This window comes from Lactuca sativa, chromosome 7, assembly GCF_002870075.4.
Source record: "Lactuca sativa cultivar Salinas chromosome 7, Lsat_Salinas_v11, whole genome shotgun sequence".
Taxonomy (NCBI): Eukaryota; Viridiplantae; Streptophyta; class Magnoliopsida; order Asterales; family Asteraceae; genus Lactuca; species Lactuca sativa.
Genome location: NC_056629.2, coordinates 33,318,407 through 33,334,232, shown reverse-complemented (window position 1 = coordinate 33,334,232; position 15,826 = coordinate 33,318,407).

Here is a 15,826-nt window from a genome sequence, read left to right as displayed (position 1 = left end):
TTTTTTCCAAATGAATATCGAGGGTGTTTCACGTGTTTTTAATGCGTTCCGACACTTACGAAGTCATAATAAAAGTTCCAAATTAATTAACTTAATCCAAAATTTAACGGAAAATTTTAATAAAAACTAATTTATTAACGGGAAAAAAGAGGTTACAATGACGGGATAAATTTGAGGTTGTCACAGTTGGGTTAAGGTTGTACGGCTTTGTGTTGTAGGACAACAAACCTAGGGGTAATCTAGTCGGGAGACTGTGAGTCCAGGAAAAATATATTTGGGAATCCTAAGAGACCCTAGGAAGTGCTTTAGTCAAAAGATTATTTAAGTTTTTTGCATGTAATTGTATTCATGAAGTAGTTAGTTGACATTAGGAGGAGTCGTTTAGTAGTTGATGGCAGGGTGAAATGGGAATCCTAGGAGACCCTAGGAAGTACTTTACTGCGGTTAGTATACTGTTTAGCGGGTATTGGGAGTATTATAACGAGTATGTGACTTAGACAACTCGAGATGATTCTTGAGGAAATTATGGATAGGTGTGGAAGGTAGTATTGGGCTCGTACTACTGAAACCACACGACCAGTACTCAAATTAAGGAAAATCACAAGGATTCTATGAAGCCGGTAGGGGGTTGATGTGTGGGTTTCTGAATAGTGGGTTAAGTGTGATGGATTAATGATGACACTTTGTGTTGGATTAGTGTCTAAGTCCATAAGTATTTTAGTATGTACTTGACCCGATTATGAGCATGGTCCTTTTGGGTTGTCTTCACCATAGCAATACATAAGATGAGTTAAGGAGAAAAAGGTTTAATTATGATTTATTAATATATTATGAGAATAATATATTAAAGGAGAAATCATATTGTTTAATTAATATTAGTCAAGAATTAATTTTTGTGGCTAAAAGATATTAATTAAACTTAGGGGACTGGAATTGTAATTATAAGATAATTGCAATTGGGCTATAGATCACCTTGGAATAATAGGTTGGACGAATTCTATGGGGAAGCCCATTAGAAATCGTCCAATGCATGTTTCAGAAGGGGTCCATGGGCTGCTTAGGGCTTAAGTAGTCAAATTAGGGTTTCCTTGTTAGATAACCCCAATTGCCTACCTATTTAAAGAACCCTTGAGACCCAAAAACGTGGCTAAGTGTTCCTTTAGGGTTTCCATCCGTTTTTGGTGCCTCCTCTCCCGCTTCATCCAAGTTGCTTAGTGGTGTTTGTGACTCCATTAGAGGTGCAACACTTGAGGCACTAAGCTTTCTGAAGCCAAGGATTGATTGTTATTGCTATATAACAATCAAAGGTAAGATCTAAACCCTAATTCCAGTTATAGTTTACTAGATCTAGGGTTTATAGATTTGGATATTCAATTGCATGTTCATTAGACAAACTAGATCCAAAAGCTATTAGGGTTTGCATGTACACCATAGGAATGATGTATTGCTCGAAACCCATCAGTGGTATCAGAGCCTAAGGTTGTTTGTTGATGAATTGATGTTTATTTGATACTTTATTGGATGAAAAAAAATCATTTTTTCCCTTCTTCTTGACTGACTCAGTGAGTCAGTAGATGAACTCGGCGAGTCAGGCTGACTCGGCGAGTCCAGTCTCTAACTCGGCGAGTCCGAGGGTCTGGCAACGTTTTTTGGCGATTTTCTTGCTGTTTTGGCTTGGGATACTTACCATAAACGTTTTTAATTAATAAAATCTGATTTTTATTGATTTTGGGTGAATATCCGTACCAAAATAGTAGATAATTACCATCTAATCAAATATTTGTTACCTTATATGATAATGCTTAATTATTTGAGTTATTTGATGAATTATCCTGCAGGATATTTGACAAGGTCAAAATTAGATAATTGCCTTATTTGAATAGTTTCATATTACTCCCTTTAAGTTTTATATTTTAAATTTGAACTTAAAAGTTTTGTTTTTGAAATTGATATAGTTAAACCCTAATGTTTTGAAAAATTTCAAAACTTTCCCTCAAGTTTTGGAATTTAAATTTTTGATTAAAAGTTTAATTTTGAAATATTTAAATTATAAACCCTAATGTTTTGAAATGTTTCAAAACTTGCCCTCAAGTTTTGGAATTTAAAATTTTGATTAACAGTTTAATTATGTAATATTTAAATTCTAAAACTCTAGTATTTTGAAAAGTTCAAATTACACCTTCATGGTTTTGTTAAGTTAATTAAAAGTTTAACTAAAGGAGAAAGTTAATAAAACCACCTAGTATTTTAAAAGTGTAAAATACACTATATATTATATATATGTAACATTAAAAGTATAATATATATATATATATATATATATATATATATATATATATATATATATATATATATATATATATACGAGTAAAGAGTCAGTCTTACCGTTAGTAGGCCTCATTCACGAAGCTGGTCTATAAGGGGTTTTTAAGGAAGTTACCTATAAAATGGCGATTGAATGGATATCCACTCTTACCCACCACACTCTTGACTAGTGGAAGGTCGTTAGCCGAACGGGTAGGATAGGACAGAAACCTTCCATTATAAGAATAATGAAGTACAAAGTAACTAAATGTTTTTTCTAACTCCCAAATCATAGTTACCTTAGGCAAAATGTGAAATTGTATGCTAATCCATGGAATGACACTTTATACCCTTACCGAGAAGTTAGTGGAGCATGTGTGGTTAACCGGCACACTAATTTGGGTTTGGCATTGGTAGCGAAGGGTGGATTGATGTTTATCATAGATCAATGGAGCGTGTGTGGCTAATCGGCACATTGATTAGGTGATAGTAGCAATGAGTGCACCATGAGATTCGTATGGTTATTCACACCTTGTTTGTGATTCTCGGCATCCCAGTCGCAAATTGTAGGGCATAATCGAGATTAAACATGCCATTGAAAAGTTCAATGAATCTCAAAAGATCTAGGAGTTTCAATTCATTTAAAACTTAAATTTTTTTTTTTTCGTTTTTCATGGTGGAAATTGGTAAATCGTCATTTACCTACCTTCAAATATTCTGCAACTAGATTACACATCCCTCTTCTAGGTTGTAGAGTATTGTGTTGGATCCTAGCCTTGATGTTTCATTTGGGTGTTACATCAAGGATTCTTATCAAATAACTTGAGTTTTCTCCCGTTTTGTAGATGTCTGAATCTAAGAATGGTCTTCCTAAATCCCATGGAACAAGTTTTCTAAACGAAGATGATATTCCAAGATATGATCGAGGAACAAGAAATCATGCTTCACTTCCTCCACCTCCTCCAATTATTCTCCCTGACCCACAAGTTCGAAGGCTTGAAAAGTTTAAGCTCACTCAAGCCCTTTTGGCAAGTAAACATGAAGATGGGAAACCTGTGTGTGCACATGCCTTAGAGATGAAGTCACACATTGACAAGTTAAGGATGTTGGGTGTCGAGATTTCAGGTGAGTTGACTGTTGATTGGGTTCTTCAGTCACTTCCTGAATCATATAGTGACTTCATTAGAGAGTACTATATGATGAATCATGACGTGACCCTCATTGATCTCACCTATTTGCTTATAGCTGCTGAATCAGAAATGATTTGGCATGCTGGTCAAGCAAATCTGACTAGTGAATCAAACTCCCAAACTTCAATGGACACTAGCAACATTGGAAGTCCAGAAAAGACTAAGTATGAGATTATCCCATGTAATGTGCCAAAGGAATCCATTTTCTTTTATTGTCAAGAGAAGAGGCATTGGAGACGAAGCTGCCCAAACTACCTGAGAGATCTAAGAGATGGGAGAGTCAAGACATATGGCTCTACTTCAGGTAAAATCCAATAACTAACTCTATAAGTTCCTATTCTTTGATTTTCAATACACGATGTGATAAGATTACATTTTGATGTTTTGTAGGACCGAAGAAAAGAGAGGAAGCTTAAGGGAAGAAGTAAGCTGAATCTGATCATGAAGAAATGGATTTCGATCGCATTGCTTGAAGATTGGAATTTTGAGCTACTACTTTAAAGTTAGAATAGATTTCTTAAAAATTAAAATAGCATAGTTTTCATTTGAATTGCATTGTAAGGACAAGTTTTTCCGCAATAAAATGAATTTTGATTTCGTCTTATATATTTATCCTTGCAATGGCATATGTGAAAATGGATGTTTATGTATTTCTAATTTTAGCAATGTTAAATTGGATGTGATTCTTTGTTTTGCTATTTGTGGTAATGTCAAAAGTTTACCACATATGAGGAGTTTCTCATCGCCCAAGTTTCAATTGGACAGAAACTTGGAATCATACAACTTGGTTGTGTGATGAATGAGAAACTTCATATTTGGAAATTAGACTAATTCTTTGACAAAGTGTCAAGTGAAGGACTAGGAGATCAAGTACACTAGGTTGTGCGTTGATCAAGTCCACCACAAGAGTGATAAAGATATTCGTCATGATTTACTAAAGTTTAGTAAATATGGTTATACTTATAAGATTAAATATAATTCTGAGTTGATTGAAAGAGTTTCAATAAATAGCAGAACGAATAAGAAGAATCAAGTGGGCAGAAGGATAAAATTTTCTCTATTCTAAGAAGAAGGGAGAGTACCTTTTATTGTGTTTTATGATAAGTCTTAATGATTAAGAACCAAATCTCAATTGATCCTCTAAGTGAGTCTTAGTACATTTATATGTCTAAGAAGAGGAATCAGGAATTGTGGAAATGGTTAAATCAAGAAGTCAATCATACTTCGTTCCAATATCGAATCTTAGAGTGATACTCCAAGATTGCGAATTGAGTGACACGTCTTTAGTAGGTTTATAACACTCAACAAATGTGGAATTGGAAAAGGTCTTCTTATTCATGCACATTTGAGATTGGTAAGTTGTGATGTCTTGGATAAGATAAAGACCAACTAGAACCAATTATTTGAAGTGATAGTCTTGATAAAAACTACACTAACTCTTGAATATTTGTTTTGTCAAGGAATGTTTCTTGACAAGAGAATATTATATGTCAAGGAGTCAATGAGAGTCTTAATGGTATTGAAAGGTTTCAAGAACAAATCAATAGTTAAACCTAGTTGATCATCACTAGCACACGACTTGAGGTTTGAAGCCTATCATGGATGACATACTCTTTTCTATGCCATTCCAATTGAGTTAATTATGCATGTGAGTTCTATGAGTTCTCATTTGAATGCATAAAGACAAAGCACCTTGATCAATGGATAGTACATTGATATGAAAGGGTGAGTTGCTTAGAAGACATGGTGGGCATTCATGTTACCATGAGGAAAGAAATCGAGATTGAGCACGTTCGGTCCATATGAGTTTGGATTTGTCGCAAACTTTGGTTTTAGCAAATTCACATGGATAGGAACACATACACTTTAAAATCTAAGTGTCATGAGGTTTCCCTCCTTCATGAAAATGATTGTAAGGAAATACTTTCACTAAGAGAGATTTTAAGAAGATTGCAATTATGAAAAAATGTATTCTCAAATTCGATTATGATTACGGCATCCCTCATCATAGTTCGAATTGTGAGATTTGGCAATTAATCTAAACATTTTGAGACTTAGTAACATGAGTTCTAAAATTGTTTAGACGCACATATAAGCTATCTAAGAAAAAGGTGTATGAGTTTAAGAAGCTTAGATAAAGGATTATCGAAGCATCTAGTATTAGAAATATGGACTTTGGAATTCAATAAGTATTGTTTTCTAGAAGTTCAACTGTTTTCTGAATAAATGTCAAAGCTAGTGGGAGCATAAGTGTTATGTTGTATGGAAATAATCATTGTGTTAGTGGGAGCATGATTATTATTTTAAGTATTGCAAGTTAGTAATATTAATTATAGAAAACAAAGATTTACTTTGAAAAGTTGAAGGGGTTGAAAATTTGTTTTGCTATAATTAAGGGAGAGAATATTATACTTCATTTCAAATCTAAAAACTTAGATTGTGGAATTTTAATCAAATTTAGTCAAATATATATGAATGTTGAGTTGGAATGGTTCAACATGAGGAAATTCTATATATGGAAAGGATAATTTCATTCTCAAAAAAAATTTGGTTATGATTACGGCATCCCTTTTCATAATCAAAATTGTGAGAACATGACAATTAGAAATATTATAGTAGAAGACTGGTAAAGTATCACGTCTTCATGTGATACATTATGAATCGTGTTCCATACGCTTTGGGTATAGGATCGATTGCATATGTTATAATGTTTGATCATTCTAAAATTTTCCAAATGCTTAGCGCATTAAGATGGAAAAAGGACTAGAACGGTTTTGGCTAAAATAATTAAACAACTATCAAAGGACGATCTAAGGTTCGCCGAGGATTTGTTGCTTGTGAGTAGTTGGAAGTATAGTATTGGATGGACCATGTTGACATTATTTTGAATAAATAATACTCTATTTAGAATGAGTTGCCATATGGAAAATATGGAAATGTTTCCATATTGGGAGTTGGATATTGAGATTCTATGGCTAGATTAGAAACTTTTATGCAAGAAGGATGTTCGAAGGAATGTACTTTGAATGTGAGACTTCGCGTCTATTGAATTGTCTTGTAACAATTTCTGACAGAATACCTTGGAATTTCATTAGCCAAAGTCTTGGTGACTTCTATGCTATTACATTACGAAAGGATCATTGCATAAAATGTTAGAATCTGACATATTCCAAAAGTGGCAAGAATTTGGTATTCTTACACAAATGATGAGGATTGGGAATTGTGAAATGAGTTTCATTGTAAAGGTTTTCAATTGATCTATTTCACAAAGTAAGGATCATAGGTAACATAGTGTGCATGCTCGGAGCATGGGACAGCTATTGTTGTAATTCAAGTAATAAGTTGATTATCCGAAACATTAAACAATGAATAATGAGTACTCAATATGGTGTTTAAATAAAAGTGTCTTATTTACACTCAAAAGTTTTGGGGTTATATAGGATTAAGTATTGTCGTTGTGTTTCATTTAGCATGTTTTGACTTCCAGAATAACTAGGTTATTCGAACCTCCACAGTCGGTCATACGTTGGAAGTAGGTATGAAGAAAGACTGTCATGAATCTATATGTAGATTGTCTAAAGTGTTTAGACATAGCACAAGTTTGCTGCAGAGTTCATGATTGCTTTGATAAGATTAAAGTATTGGATTAAACCCACACTCACTTAAATCACTTCATGGATTTATCACGGGTGATTAGTGAGACGATAACATTGTATATTCTTGAAACCGAGATGTGTGAGTTGTTATTTACTGGTCGGTTGCACATTGACGATAAGTAAACGCACCAGTAACTTGGTGTTATAAAGCTTATTGTTGTTTGTGATTTGATTAGTAAGTGCAAGCAAGCATTTGAGTCAAAGTTTATCCATTCCTTTTACCCAAAGTGGGATAAAAGCGATATATGTGGGCCCCTCCATGATTTAGTGACGACACCCTAAGCGCTTGGCCAAGTCGGGACTAAGTTGATGTGTTCAATTGTAGTCTGTTCTCAGTCGTCATAAATCAGATGTCGGAAAACCAATACATAGACAGAGAGAATGATTTAAGTCTATGTCTCGTGTCTATACGATATCTTGAGAATGGAGGATTATATAATCCCTTATCTAAAGGACACGCGTATCGGATAAGATCAGAGTTGACAGCGGCTTTTGAAAGCTACGATTGTTGATCGGGTTCTGAAGTTATGCAAAATAGTTATTAGACTTATCCAAGGGGGAGACTGTTGGATTAGTGTCTAAGTCTATAACTATTTTGGTATGTACTTGACCCGATTATGAGTATGGTCCTTTTGGGTTGCCTTCATCATAGCAATATGTAGGATGAATTAAGGAGAGAAAGGTTTAATTATGATTTATTAATATATTATGAGAATAATATATTAAAGGAGAAATCATATTGTTTAATTAATATTAGTCAAGAATAAATTTTTGTGGCTAAAAGAGATTAATTAAACTTAGGGGACTAGAATTGTAATTATAAGATAATTGCAATTGGGCTATGGATCACCTTGGAATAATAGGTTGGACGAATTCTATGGGGAAGCCCATTAGAAATTGTCCAAGGCATGTTTCAGAAGGGGTCCATGGGTTGCTTAGGGCTTAAGCAGTCAAATTAGGGTTTCCTTGTTAGATAACCCTAATTGCCTACCTATTTAAAGAACCCTTGAGACCCAAAAACATGGCTAAGTGTTCCTTTAGGGTTTCCAGCCATTTTTGGTGCCTCCTCTCTCCTCCCTCTTCATCGAAGTTGCTTAGTGGTGTTTGTGACTCCATTAGAGGTGTAACACTTGAGGCACTAAGCTTTCTGAAGCCAAGGATTGATTATTATTGCTATATAACAATCAAAGGTAAAATCTAAACCCTAATTCCAGTTATAGTTTATTAGATCTAGGGTTTATAGCTTTGGATATTCAATTGCATGTTCATTAGACAAACTAGATCCAAAAGCTATTAGGGTTTACATGTACACCATAGGAATGATGTCTTGCTCGGAACCCATCACTTTGGTTATACGATGACAAATAGTTCTTGTTTAATAGGGTGTTGGTCCATGGACGATATGAAGAGTCTTGTAAGATTGATGTAGACAACACATGATTACACGATTGGATTACCAATGCGGTTTCATAGATTTTACTGGAAGAGTTTTTTGGTGTCATTGGTCGAATCATTGACAAACTGATTGTCAAGGTCGAGGAGCGAGCTGCAGCCATTCGGACTGTAGAAGAGATTGTTGAGGCAACTAGGGGGAGAGATCATGATGTGGAGTAGGTCAAGGGAAGAGAAAGTAGGGACATGATTCGTCATTTTCAATGATGGGCAAAGATTTTGATGTTGCTAACCTAGGTATTAGAATTCAAGTGGACTTTAACATTTTCAAAAAGTGTGGGGGAACCCACGAGTTTTCTTGCCACATATTCAAATGCTACAAGTGTAGAGAGAAAAGGCATGTCGTTTTTTTGTTGCAAGAAGGGTCTGACGTGTTTTCACTATCACTAGCTGGGTCATCTCAAACACAATTATGCTATGTGAGTAGTGGAGGGAGTGCAAGCCCCAACATCCTTCGTCCGACAGGAGGTCAAGGTCGAGTCACTAGAAATCAGAGATATGAATTTTGATCTTTAGTTTTATCTAGAATGGATATGTACATGATTAGTGTGGTGTTAACAAATAGATAGTCATCCGTATAGTTTGTATGTTAGAACTATTATTTTAGCATCTATAGGTTTTAATGGATCAGGGATTCAGCCTTCGTGATGCTTCATAAATCAAAAGGTGTATGGATGTTCTTGAAGGGTTAGAAGTTGTAATGTTGGGAAAGATTCTGATGTCTCCATTTAAGGCTTGAGATTGGTTTTTGACTATTGGATATTATTCGATAGATCGTTATATGTCATATTGTATACCCGAGGGTCATTGTTGGAAAGTACCTAGCTCACTTGGCACGAGGCTCTAAGATTGCATGTGTGAGTTGATGGTAATTCCGATCCTAAGTGGGTAGAACAAGCTACTCTTCTTGTAAGGTTCTCGATATGCCCGAATTTTGTAGGGTCACTGTAGTGGTGTGAGGGAATCTACGATTTGGGTGTTCAAGGTTTTGGTGTTGGTTTATTATTTCTGAAGGGTCGAAGGTACACTACCATTAACGAGCTCACAGTTAGGAATCCTTTTCATAACTATCTTGAGGGTCCGTTGGAATTCTTTCTATTCAGGAAGATTTTGAATATTGGTCGGAAGATTTTGAATATTGGTCGGATAGAGTGTAGAGCAAGTGGTCGTCAGGTTTATGTCTGCCAATACGCATGTGTTACCCTCACAATAGAATTTTGTTAGGTAATGAACTCATTGTGCTCAGTAGTTTCTTCGGGAAACATTAGGGATCTTGAGAAATGAGCATTTGAGTCGCTCAGGTTAGCCATCGGATATAAAGGACAAGGTTAGCTCGTAGTAAGTGTTTGTCATTTATGGTCATGATCGGACAGTTGTTGATCTGTCAACCAGCTTCACAGTATGATATATATATATATATATATATATATATATATATATATATATATATATATATTTATATATATATATTCATGTGAGATTTGTTCCTTAGTGCATGGTATCATTGGCATTAGTTGTCAATCGATTTCGAGTGTGGCTAATTCGTTTATTATCGGTTATTCTAAGGCTTCAAGTTGTATCAATTGAAGGCGTAATTGATGTGTCAACCATTCTTCAAGTTCTGAAAAGTGTATATCTTGGTCTCTGTGTATTTTTGCCATTGATTGTTTGGTTGTGCAATCATTGTTTCTTGTAGGTTCGAGTTTGGCAGTTGTCCTTGGCTATTGGAAGTTCGGAAGTCAACGCAACGTTAATCAATTTTTGGTTGTGACCATGGAACTATGCAGAGTTTCATTTAAGCGTACCACATTGGTAGGATGGGTATTGAGGTTGATTCAATCAGGCTACTAACAACATTTGAGATAATTTTGGATTTTTTTCTAAATTTAGAATTATTCACAGGTTCATTGGGAATTGGTGGTCTCTGTTCAGTTTCATTTAAGGCGTGGGATCATATTTTTGTTATTAGGATAACATTTCTATTATTGTTTAAGGTTCATCATTTCACTCGATACGTTGGTACTTTGCCCTTTGGGTAAGGATATGATAAAGAAGGAACACAGTCAGCTTGAAGAAACATTATGTTGAGTAGCATGAATTGGTAACAATCCAGCAGATAAGGTTTTGTTGAGTGAAGGAGGATTGATTGGGATAAATGGAGTGCACACAATCTAGCCTTATGCAATAGTTCTTATTGGATATATTACTTTTGAGTTAGGACAAGTGTGCAACAGTTTATCCCATTTCATAGTCACATGCGAGCATGTTTTGATTGATGATGCATCAGTAGCAGTTTAGACTGTGGAAGGGTTGCATATTACAGAAGGATATGACTCCTTTGGTTGTTGGTAAGTGTGAGGTGGGATGTTAAATGGATTCCTGTAGGTCAGTAGGATGAGGGTTGTATGTCTATAGGCCCACCGGAAGCTATTCATGATTATTCATGTATGTGATTGGGTGTTGGCCAGAAAGGTGAGGAACCATGAGCTTCTTATTCCAATGGTTGGTTGGTGTCACGATGTGTCATAAACTATCGTGGATCTCACTTGTGTATTGGGTCGGTAGATGTGCTACGGAGATCCGTATGTGTGATTCATTGGTCTTGTCATAGTTGGGTATTTTGAGAAGTATGGAAATACGACTGGTGGCTCAGTAGCCGACAGGTTGGGTCAAACTTTGGAAGGTTTTGACTTGTTAGAAAGTCACGGTTGTTATCGAAAATTCCATGTTGAGTTTCCATAGTAGATCTTTATGGGTGGTTGTGATAATAATTTCGAGTGAGTTGGGTTGCCAGTAATGAAGTTCACTATAGGAATCTGGGATGATTTGTTAGCTGGTTGTACCCTTGAGTGTATGGAAATGTGGATGTTGTCGAGATATTCCTCTAGATTGACATTGATACACCCATGCGAGCGATGGGGGTAGAAATGTTATGTCAGGAAGTTAATTATGTACTTGAGACCTTTTTGGGTGATTCATAATTTGGGATGGATTGGATCATACCTATCATGATATGTTTCTTTTTTAGTATGTTCAAATTTAAGGGTTTTTAGGGTTGTGATGATGTATAGGCTAAGTTAACCTATTGTCGTTAGGCTCTTGTTTGGAGTCGACATTCATCTATGGGTGTGAGCATCGGTCTAAGCGGTTAGTTATGGAATATATTCTTCATTCCATCCATTTGATGGAGCAAGGCCGGTAACGAACTCGGCCAGAGTAAACCTGCGAGTGTCTTGGTCAACAAGGTTGACATATAAGGTAATTTGTTCTCCAAGTGGTCGGGCACAATCTTGGATCCTTTGGGTTAAGGGTAACAACTAGTCTTTCTCAAGGTTGGTTAGATGCTATATACGGTCTGTCATATCATCGTTCTCCAAGGTTGACGTATAAGGTAATTTGTTCTCCAAGTGGTCGGGCACAATCTTGGAGCCTTTGGGTTAAGGGTAACAACTACTCTTTCTCAAGGTTGGTTAGACGCTATATACGGTCTGTCATATCATCGTTGGATCAGACCAACGAATTGTGATCAACAAGGTTGAGGTTCGGATGGCACTGTCTGTCTAGAAGTCATACATGATTTCAAGGTTCTCAGAATATGGTTAAGGAGTAGTTCATCTCGATGTGATTTAGTTATAGGGAATTGGTGTTGTCTCCTCGTAGAGGCGCATATTTCTCTCGAAGGATCGAATTGGATTTTGGAATTGAAGGAAAGTGTTTGTTTTGAGCATTGATCAAGTGTTGTTGTGGTCATGAATTCAATCTTCTAGAAGATTCCCATCAGGTTTGGTTAGGCACTTGGTTTCATAAAGCTTCTTATTGGTGCTTTCAGATTCTATTACTCAGGGTGGCTTTCATTGTTGGTAAGGAATAGAATTGGAAGAAACCACAAGGAGTTCGAAGGGAGCATCTGAAATTATGCTAGTACAGTTTCTAGAATTCTAACCAAGTCAGATTTCGAGGACGAAATCCAATTTAAGTGGGGGATAATTGTAACACCTAGTTTTAATGATGTTCTAATTTTTTGGATATTCGGCCGGAATTTGATCAAGTGATGCTTTTTTGCTTCAAAGGAATAGATTTTAGACCCTTTTAGATGATTGATAATGTTGGATTAAGTGACTAGAGCCTTAAATTTGTGCCTTGAAGCAAAAGAGTAAAACTAGAAAGGTGATATCTCAGGATTCATGCATGAATTAAGGATTATAGTTCAATATGTTTTTAGTCAAAAGTAACAAGATGGAACTGTGGGGCTCGTCAATACCTTTCTGAGCATATAAAAAAACTCTAAAATCATAGTTGAAATGAAGAAGCTATCGGTGTTTGAAGTTAAATCGGAAGGGCTCTAACTTCTTGGGATCCTTCCTATGACCAATCTCCATCACCTCATTTCATTCCTTGAGAAACCCTAGCCTCCTCTTGCTTTTTTTGAGCCATAGAATCTTTTATGAGCTTATTTCTCCATTGGATGGTAAAATCTTGAGGAACAAGGTGTTGGGAAAGTGTATAGAAGAAGGGTTCAAGTATAGATCCAACAAGGATGATTCATTCCTAGACCATTGTGAGTAAATATCTCATATTTGTAGCTTTTTGGTCCCTTGAGCTTGTGTTTTGAGAGTTGAGACAACTCTAACACCTTTTGAGCTATATGGAACACTCTTGGGACTTATTGGACTTCGAAAGTTGTGCTTTGATGATTGTTCTTTAAGCCATGGATGTGGTGTTATCATTTTTGGTCATTTTAGTGCATAAAGTTTAGATCTTGCTTGATGACAATGTCTTTATGGGTAAAGTTGGAAGCATTATCCATTAAGAGATTATATAGGTCCATGTTTGAATTTTTGAGGGATTGATTTTCTGTATCAAGAGCTTAATCAAAAAATTTAGACATCTAGTTCTAGGCAAGGCATAATTTGCCTTACGTTGGGCGTAGCCTCGATTTTACCCGCTCAACCACCTTGTGCTCTATGTTAAGCGTAGAGCTGCATGGTATGTTGGGCGTAGGTGGTCTAGGGTTGACCGTTAACCGTTGAGTTTGAACAAGTTTGAATTTAGGTCAAATTGAGGATTTTGGGTTGTTGATTAAGACTTGGTCCATGTTTATTGTATACCAAACAGGTTATTTGATCGGTTATCATCAATGTTATCTTCTAGACTGCAAGGTGAGTTTTCTGATTATACTCGTGGCTCGAAGGCACCAATGTCGGTCTACTAGATTGTATTATGTATCTTTGTGTATAGGATGTTATTATGCTATAGTGGTTTGTTAGATTTGGTAGATATGTATGATTACTTGTATTGCTTGTTATTTTTTATCTGTTACATATGTCGATATAGTTGAGGCGGTATGACTTTTTTTTTTGTAATCCAAGAAACCCACGGGCAATCCAGTCTAGAGACTGTGGTCCCAGGGGCAATCCAGTCTGGAGACTTTGGGCCAAGGGCAATCTAGTTTTATATTGTTCGCCTGATGTGCATGTATTGTTTATGTATTGTTGTCTGGGGCATTTTGGGGGAAATCACTAAGCATTGGCTTACAATTGTTGATTTCAATGCTTTCAGGCACATCAGATGATCGGGGCAAGGTGAATGTGTGATGGTACACATCCTCCTGCCGATTTATGTTTTGAGATCTTTTTGATACTCTGATTCAATAGATTTGATTCGAAGCTAATGGTTTATATCTTATGGTTTTGAGGATGTTACAATAGTAACATCTTGAGGCCCTAATGTGATCATAGTGATGACAAAGGTGACATAAAGTCACCTCCAATGAGCAGTCTTGATAAACATGTCCCTTTTGTCTTCACCTGTTGCATTTGGACTTGAGGCGCATAAACATGTGGTTCCTCCTACCCTTACCATAGATGTTGTGGTTTTTCTAATCTCTAGTGCTTGGTACAACAGCTTCAAACTTGTTGGTAGTTGTTAATAGAGTTAACCTTATGTATTTTGGATGTCATTGTGAATGCATCTAATGTGGATAGGAACATCAATTGTAGTGAGCCAATTATCACTTTGCTCCCTGTATCTAACGTGGAGGAGGGTAGGACTTCAAACATCACTGAGAACTTATCTAATAAGGACTCAAATTTTATTATGGGTGAAGGGAGTTTGACATCAACAATTGATACTACAGGTGTTGAACCACTACCACCTTCGCCACTGCCACAAACTTCAACAATTGTACCAACAACAGTTCCAACGATCTCACCAACATTTCAAGGAGTTATGAATGATCTAATCACCACACTGTTCTCTTCTCAATCCACAAAACCAGACATTCAGATTCACGAAGAAAATGATGAAGATCAAATGGTTGGATTTATAGAGTTAGAGTTTAATCCAGAAGAATAAAATATTGATGAAAATTTCGTCATGTATGGGAAATAGTACAAAATTTTCAACTCTAAACTCAATTCAATTCTTTAATTCTTAAATGATAGTGCTGGAAAATCAACTGTAAATGGTGAAGAAGTCAAATTTTTGTTAAAATCTCACGAGTCACGATTTAGATCTTTATTTGATGGTGTTGTTGAGGGTGTTGATGAACATTTGGCTACTCATTCTCGAACTTTCAATCAGGAAATATAGAAATTACAAGATGTTGCTCGTGAGCATCATGAGATTTTTTAGAAGCTTGTGAAAATTTCTAAAGAATCAATTGAGTCAAAGCTCAAGGAGTTTAATGATTTGTTTTCTAACAAAGTCAAGAAGCTTGATAAGTTTTATGAAGGTTTTAAATATAAGGTTGATGTTTTGATTGGAGCAACACAAACCATGATTGAAGATGTTTGTGCTTCTGACAAGGATTATGTTAGGGCGTTGAAAGAAAAGAAAGATGCAGATGGTCAGGTCTTTTCCAAAATTGAAAATTTTGTTACTAGCGTTCAAGAGTCTTTATTGAAGTTTGATTTTACATCAAAAGCTTCGATTTCCCAAGATCAGATGTCTTCAATAGTTTCCTCTGTCGAATCTTGTTTCAAGACGGAGCTTTCACATATTCTTACTTTAGTCCTTTGTCTCCCAAACAATGCTCCACGTCCAGTTGCGAACGTGTCACAATGGGGAGAATGGGGATTTGGTTTGTCAAAGAATAGTGGGGAAGACAAAGGGAAAATTGTAGGGAAGTTGATCTCTACCCAAATTCCTACTTCTTTACCTATGAAGGCAATAATGACAGCTTGCACTATGAGTGCTTGCTGTAACTTCTTTGATTACAATACG